The 8,655-nt window shown below is 34.4% G+C and overlaps 1 pseudogene; it reads left to right on the top strand.

The window, feature by feature from the left end:
• The first annotated feature begins 6,003 nt into the window (after positions 1–6,003).
• LOC128210580 (oocyte zinc finger protein XlCOF19-like) lies at positions 6,004–7,964 on the top strand (annotated as a pseudogene).
• The last annotated feature ends 691 nt before the right edge of the window (positions 7,965–8,655 follow it).

The raw sequence follows: 8,655 nt of genomic DNA, 5'->3' as shown, positions 1-8,655 counted from the left end.
AAACATGCATGGATCACTGTTAGATTAGATTTCAATGCAATACATGATGTGCTGAGATATTTACATAAATTGAATTGGAAAATATTTGAGATGGTACGCAAACTTTAACGTAAATTCTAAGTCGAAAAAGGGGCATAATTCTGTCAAAATGCTTGGTACAGTGACCTCCTCCTGTGTACAGGCTGGGGGCATGATGGTGAACAAGCGTGCGAAGTTTCAAAGCCAGATGTCAATGGACTTTGAAAATATTTGAGGTGGTACGCAAACTTAAACGTAAATTCAAAGTCGAAAAAGGGGCATAATTTTGTGTTAATGCTTAATAGAGTTACCTCATCCTGTGTACAGGTTTGGGGCATGATTGTGAACAAGAGTGCAGAGTTTCAAAGCCAAATGTCAATGGACTTTGAAAATATTTGAGATGGTACGCAAACTTTAGCATTAATTCTAAGTCGAAAAGGTGGCATAATTTTGTCGAAATGCTTGTAAGAGTTACCTCCTCCAGTGTACAGGTTGAGGGCATGATGGTGAACAAGCGTGCAAAGTTTCAAAGCCAGATGTTAATTGACTTTGGAAATATTTGAGGTGTTACGCAAACTTTATCAAAATGCTTGATAGAGTTACCTCCTCCTGTTTACAGGTTGGGGGCATGATGATGAACAAATTTGAAAAGTTTCAAAGCCATATGTCAATGGAGTTTGAAAATATATGAGGTGGAACGCAAACTTTAACATAAGTGGTTACGCCGACGGCGACGCTCGGGTGACTAGGATAGCTCTCCTTATTCTACGAATAGTCCAGCTAAAAATCATGCAATAAAAGAAACCGAACAAACAAACAAAAACTGAAAATATCTGGTCGTAAAGAGTTTTGCAATTGTGTATATGTTGCTCAATTATTACATATTTGCTGTAAATGTCACATTTGTATTATTTACACACAAACAAGTTTGACAGGGGTGACTAACATCTGCATTCTCTTGAAATATGGGATACTGTGAAGGTATGCCAGTTAACAATCATTTGCGTCATACACAATTCTATACGTAGTCATAAATTTGATATAGTCAAATAGTGTAATTACATTGATTCAAAGATCAAGACAAAATAGATGAAATATATTATGTTTGAATATTTTGCAATGGGTATTTAACTCTCCAAGGTAATTGACTACAAAGAGGCATTTTGGAGAAGTCAGAAATGCACTTGATTACTTGAAGACATTTTCCATTCTCTAAAGGCGGTATGGAATTCCACACAGAACTATATTGAACAGCATTTTTTGCCCATAAAGGTCCTCTAGAGCTTCAGAAACCAGGTGGCTATAAAAAAAGAAACAATACATTTGTGTTTTACAGAATGTTGAAATGTATTAAGAAGTATTGAGGGATAAGTCAAAAACCTTGATGAACTTGACACACTTTTTATCCCATTTGCCTTGAGATATTTTAAATTTTGTTTAACTGCTTATAGAATTAGTTCTTAATGTAATGCTCAAATAAGAGAGCAAACAAAATAGTTTTACAAAATTGACAAACATGCAGAGGTTGTTGTTTCATTAGAAAATGATATAATCTCATGGCCGCGACCAGAATAATTTACAATATATAACTGGCATGAAACAAAGTCATTTAGGAATGAAACAAACAGAAAAGATAAACAGAAAAGAATCAAACCCGCTCAAATAATGCTACTGATTGGATACATTTTCATAAAGTAATAATTGTGAAATACTAATAAATTACCGCATGATGTCTGCTCCAGTTTAAGTTTGGCTGGCTTGACTGTCATCATTCCCATCTCCAATTTGTCGCAAAAAATAACAAATTTATAATAAGTTATTAAGGAATTAGATTACTAAAAAGATGCACTATACTTGATTGGTGGATTTACTAAAAACTTATTTACATAAGGACATTCACTAAAGGCTAAAAGTTGGGGTGCTCTAGCTGGCGTTTACACTAAATTGTGTTGGGAGGAGGGAGGGATAGATATCAAAAGTGTGTGTGTGTGTGTGTGTAGAGGAGGGGGGGGGGGCGCAAGAGCTATAAAAGGATCTCAACTACTACTCGCATAACCGGAGAACACGTAAAGCTGAACTCTCATAGATTGACCACTTTTACAACTTTTTATTTTTTTGTCTTGGAAAGAGCAAATTTTTGCATAAATATCTGCAAACCAATGATATTAGTTTACTGACAAAAATCAGATCGTAGACTTTCTTATTTCCGTTCGAAAATAAATGTTTTATGGCTTAAACCGTTACTATCGGTTTAAGAAAAATGCATAAACATATTTTTTCTAATTAAATATAAAAATCTGCGATCTATTTTTTTGTCAGCAGTCTTATATAACTGGTTTCCATTAATTCTCGCAAACATTGGCTCGTTCCAAGACAAAAAATAAAAAAAAGTTGTCAAAACGTTCAATCTGTGAGAGTGCAGCTTTAACTTTTCATTCTCATATATATAAATATATAAGTGTGTGAAAGGGTATGGTTTAAACAGGCACTTTATTTTTTTGGAGGGATACATCACACTCAGGGAGTTGGACCCACTTTCCGTTCTCACTCTGATGAGTTTTCTTGCATACCCGACATGTGTTTCAGGTCATGTTTCCAGTGCTGGAAAACCCGTCTTACACTTCCCCATGATAGATGAGTCAGGTGCAACAACGTGCCACTTTTTATTTCTTTTATTGTATAGTTTATAAAAAGTATATTAATTTATGCCATTTTAATAAAGCGCAATCAAATATATAAGTATGTAATACTTTAAATTTAAATTGTAAATAAATTATTGTAAAAACCAGTTTTAGAGGAACTATTTGACGTCAATAGTGATTTAAAATTACTGCAATTTATGACGTCAGTAATTCATGTTGTACATGCTTTTTGGTGAAATGTACAAAAATGAATTATCTACGTCAATTTTACCACAAATTTCAAGAAAAAATGCATCAATCATGATATTCTGGTCAGAATATAAAAATCCAACCCTTGGACATGGTGCCTGGCAAGCCTCGTTACTGGCTTATGCGCTTGCCTTCAAGTCGGATTTTTCTCTCCGTACCAGAAACACATGAAAAATACTTTCACTCCGATTTAATGACCAAGCTGCATGTCCGAGGAGATTAGCAAGATATAATTATTTTTTGTTCAGAAGTTAATCGTTGTTTTGAATGACCAAAAAGTTCCATTTTAGTATGTTATGAAATGTCTTAGAATGTATTTTCAAAATATGAAAAATCGTTTAGTTTCGGCACCAATGGTATATTTCGTTGTAAAAATATTCCCAAATGCACTTATCAAGTATAAGTAGTTAAATATAAACGTTGGAAATCAGTTTGTCACACCTTTTCAATTTTCTACAACTTTGAAAACCTGTCAACATCTGCCGTTTCTTTGTTTATTTGGGAATGCTTTCCGGAAAAAGTTGAAATAATGATCTCGAGTTAATCATAAGGTTTCGCGCATGATTTGTGAATGTTTGGGACAGGCAATGGTGCCCAACTCCTCGACTTTCGATCCAGTGTCAGTATATTTAATTGAGCTTCGACGAAATGGGGCTATGGCATTTTTTTTTTTTGGGGGGGGGGGGGATTTTACCAGCAGTTTGTCTCAGCAGGGCAGGGATGTTACCCAGGATTGGCTGGACCGACAGTCCCGCTATTCCACGGACCTTTGGGGGGTACTGGTTACAATTGACTAGTCACGTAGTGCATAATTTGTTAAAATATAAGATCAAAAAGGCACATGAGTATTCAATAAATACGGCATACATGAATAAAATTAGATCTAAATGAACGCTGAATAATTTCTCTTTCTCTTTCACAATATGCAATGTTTATCTGTCAATTAGAAACAATATACACCAATAAATAAGACTAGCCCAATCACTGTTCATTTATTTCATTCAGTAACATATTCAATCATAAAAAAGAACAGCAGTGTGACGCAAGTATTTAGAAAGTACAGAAAGTAACGAGTTTGTTTTTGTGTGTTATGGGTCATAATGCAGATCGTTCAGAATATTCAAAATGGCCGCAGCCGTCAACAATGTTTTTCACTTACTATAAGATCTTGTTCAGCAGCTTAATATCCCAAACAATTGTTGTAAAACCGACACTTAACCATTTAACCTGATGCTAACAAACAAAAAATGAGAAAACCCTGTGAAATAAAAGTAGAAATGGCAATATTTACATTGTGTCAGGAAGCGGAAAGTACGAAATCGGTGAATGCTCCTGAAACGATAGTTTAGTGGTTACTGGTACTAAATCTCCGTAAATCCGGGAAACCCCGTACCTCGATTGGAACGCTATAGAGTATAGAAATAACGTTTCTTGTAAACTGTTTACAAAATATGAAATTCAATAAAAATAAAAACATGCATATCTCAGATAAACTCACCTTTACAATTGAATCAGACTTATGTGCTCTGCTTCCGAACCGGGAGTAGGATTTGTTATGGTTCCATTTGTTGTTGTTGATGTTCCATATAAACAAAATGGCATTCAATGCTCACTTGAAATCTTTATCAAGTTCATTGTAGATTGAAATGCGGATTAATATATTCAAGTTTGATTCCATAAGCATTTAGTTTCAGCGATACTTAGTGATTTTGTCGGATGTAATAACTGCTTGTATGACGAAAACCATTTTGCTTCATACTGTATTGCACATAAGTAAAACACGCTTTCCTATTTAATACAGTACTATTTTTAACGCATATCCATAAATGGAAGTTCCGATCTTAAAAGTACATGTACCTCGGGGGTTTCCGTGATGAATTTTCATTAGTTTACGGAGGTCAAACCCCGCCCAAAACATGTACAATTTGCTTCCCGGCATGCACGCGCTTTATATAAACAATGTATGACAAGCTTTTCTGGTTCTCATTTTCATTGTTCAGTGGTGCCCAAATTTTTTCATACCTATCATTCCGGCAAAAAAGATGAAGTCCCTTGCATACACATACAATATTTATGCAAAAAGCTACTGAAACTTGCTCAGTAGCAAAAAGTTTAAACATAAACCCGGTATAGTGGCAATGGGCAAACGCCAAAGACATAGAACACAAACTCACAAACAAGAAACATAGAACAGCACAAAACTCTACAAACAGCACAGTGCATAAATACTATATATATATATAAAAATAATTGGTATGTTTATAAGGTACCGCATTGGAACGGTCAGTAAAATGTATTTTTACTAGGGATTTAAACCAGTTTATGTGCACAAACCTCACTCTTATACCAACAATCCTTAATAAAGATAAAACGCAATAAGTAAATCGTACGCCGTAAGAGGGCTTGTACAGACAAACGCTTCGAGTTTGTCTTCAAGCCCGTATTAATGTCGACTTATTGATAACTATAACCACTAAATACACACATACACGTTTAAAACAGTTCATTAAAAAGTGGAATACAAATGTCAATATTGTTTATTTCTTCTCAAGAGTGCGATTTGTCATATGTTGTTTATAACATTGATCTGATATCAACCTTTTATTGAATATAGACGGTGCTTTATAAAAAATATTCTCAAATAAACTGATGTATGTGCCGAGACAATAAAAGCCCTGCCGAGATAACACAGGACTTAACATCATCAAATATTTAGTGTTAATCGACATTCAGACATCATTTTGTCTTCATTAGTTATAGCAACATTCCGAAAAATGGAGTAAATAGAGAAGGTAATTTATTAGAGGTATGTTACCGGTATATAACATAAAAAGCAAAACAAAACGACGAACAAAGTCTGAACGTTGCTTACAGCAGTAAGATAACGTTTTTCATTTCTTTACTTAAAAACATGAAAGGGACGAATGCCAAGACAAGACGACGTCGAACCAGTAAAACACCGAGGGAATGTCCTTTCATGGAAATACATTTTCTTGTCAAGTGAAAATAAATATTATAATAAATGGAGGATATTGGTTGATATGTAAGATTGTTTAAACACTGTGAGGGAGCAAGAATTGTGACGTCACCACGAATGTGTACGACCACGGCGATCTTGACACAACAAAAGGTATGTTTTTTAATATTTTCTTTAGTAAATTGAATCAAATTAAAACAAGATCTAGCCCATGGTACGCCACATGATTTCAGCTTTCACGTGGTATACTGTCTGTCGTTCTTGATGTTGTAGTTTTTGAGAACATTCAAAAACAAATTTGGAATCGGGGATGCAGACGACCACACATTTTGTTAATTTTCCCAAAACAATGATACATCGGCTAGTTTCAACTGGTTCTTTACAAAAAAGATATATAAACAGCAAATATATTCCAGTTACAATACCTTTTTCAAGGCGAAATGATGTTTTGAAAGAAATCGTACAATATTAAATTATGCGAACGACCACACTCGAGAATTTTAGGCGAACGACCACACTATTTTTGTTTTATCTCATTTTGATAGGAGTGCGAATAAAGCTTTAAATACTTTATTTGTTAATATGTATGGTATATCTTTTAGATGGAGAGTCGACAACCTCAGGTCTGCAGATATTGTGGCAAGGTCCTTGCGAACATTTCCACACTGCGACAGCACGAAACAACACATATTGGAACGGGCAAGGGTTATATGTGCTGTGAAAAGATTTTTCACAGCAGGGCAAACCTGAATAGACACAGGTTAGTTTATACAGAACATTTTATATCAGAAACCTTGAAGAAGTATCGCTTCGTATAAGTCAAATCTGCAAAACCTTTATTTTGTTTATTAGTATGACAAAACCGTTATCTCGTCTATTTATCGAATAGGTAAGGCCTAAATGTTTTCAAAACCAAATTTTCGTCGTCGGCTTTTGTTGTCGTAACGTCATAACCGTGTCTCTAACTTCATTATATTTTACACAAAGCGTTGTATATGTATTATTAGTGTAAATGAGCCATTGTATAGCGTGGTTTTTGTTCCTAGATAGAAAAATACAAAGCGCTGTTTTATCTTCTTGTGTTGCTGTTCTTTTAAGGGGTTATACACCGTATGATGAAATAGCGAAAAAAAAATAATCGAAAGTTGAAAATTGACACAATCTTGGCATCGATGTTTACCATGCATTGAAACTAACTAACTGAAGTACCACATAGTTTACAGTTAATTTATTTTTCGCATTTTTTTCGTATTTTTCCATTAAAAAAGATTATTAGGTATGTATACCTAGTAGAATTCATTCTTATGCGTGATTGGCTAGTCGATGTTATCACGTGATATTACTAAGTTAGGTATATTGCTTAAATACTGCAATGGTATATAGGGTAAGCATTCGTAGCACAGTGTAAACAATACCTGACTGCAATTTTGAGGACACCGGTTCGAACCCGGTCTCCGACTCCATTTTTTTTACTTTTTGGTATTTTTTTTGACAATTATGGTATCAAAGAGTAAAACATTTTATTAAATAACTGTCCTGAGATTCGTTACAGACAAAAACATTTTTGGTGCCAATCTGGGGTAAAGTCCCTTTAATAAGGAATATTGGGTCAACGTTGCTTCGTTTAACGTAAAAAGGTCGACTACTTCAAATGTTCCATTCGTGTTGACATATTCCAGACAAAGACTAAATGTAGTATATTATATGATATAATTATTTTTTTTACAAAATGATATGCAATTATTTTTCAGATGTCATGTGCATGTCGAGGCGAAGTTTTTGTTTGTATAAATTGCGAGAAGTCGTTTCCAACCAATGCTGATCTTCAAAAGGATATTCGACGTGAAAAAGCAGGGGTGTAACTGTCACGAATGTGGGATGTCTTTATCAAGAAAGTCAAACCTGAAGGCACATTTGGATATGCACAGGGTTAAAGATTCTGGTTAAGGTTTTGCATGTATTACCAAAACTTTGCAATCTAAAGGTCAAGCCTTAAATGTCCTGAGTGTGAAGAAGTGTTTCGGCACCGGAGCAGCCTTTCCAGGCATAAGAAAATTCACAAAAGCAAAATGGATTAATTACAATAATGCTCTATGTTACGTTTGATTTTTGTTCGATTAATCTTAATACTACTTTTCCTGTTGTAACATAGTTATTAGAATAACATATTGTATTTTCTAACAATATATTTTTTTAAAGTTATCGCCGTAAGTACATAACCAGGAAGGCATTTTCAGTACGGTTCTAGTAAATTCTTGTTTTGGGTTGAGGCGATGAGTATTTAGCTCGACTATTCGAAGACTAAGGAGAGCTATACTACTCACTCTAGCGCCGGCGTCAAACCTTGGTTAAGGTTTTGCATGTACTAAGCAGCTTTAAGTCATTTTCTCAGCAAATACATGTATTGCATTGAAACTTTAGATATGTGTTCTCAACTATACAACCTAATTCATTACTCAAGCGAGATAACTCTATCTTGCATATAATGCAAATTATTGCCCTTTATCATTCAACATAGAAATTCTGGTTAAGGTTTTGAATAGAAGCACAGTTAGGTTACGATCTCTTCAACTACTTGATGTATTGTATTGATACTTTATTCAATGGTACTCAACGATCAAGCGTGCTAAAATAATTAAGTAAGATACCTGTATTTTGCATGTTATGCAAATTACGGTCCTTTATAATTTGATTAAAAAATTCTGGTTAGATTTTGCAGGTAACCACATTTATGTCAATATATCAGCAAATAACCCATGTATTGCATTG

The sequence above is a fragment of the Mya arenaria genome, chromosome 12 (assembly GCF_026914265.1).
Source record: "Mya arenaria isolate MELC-2E11 chromosome 12, ASM2691426v1".
NCBI lineage: Eukaryota > Metazoa > Mollusca > Bivalvia > Myida > Myidae > Mya > Mya arenaria.
The sequence above is the reverse complement of the archived record's forward strand: the minus strand, read 5'-3'. Positions and strand labels throughout refer to the sequence as shown.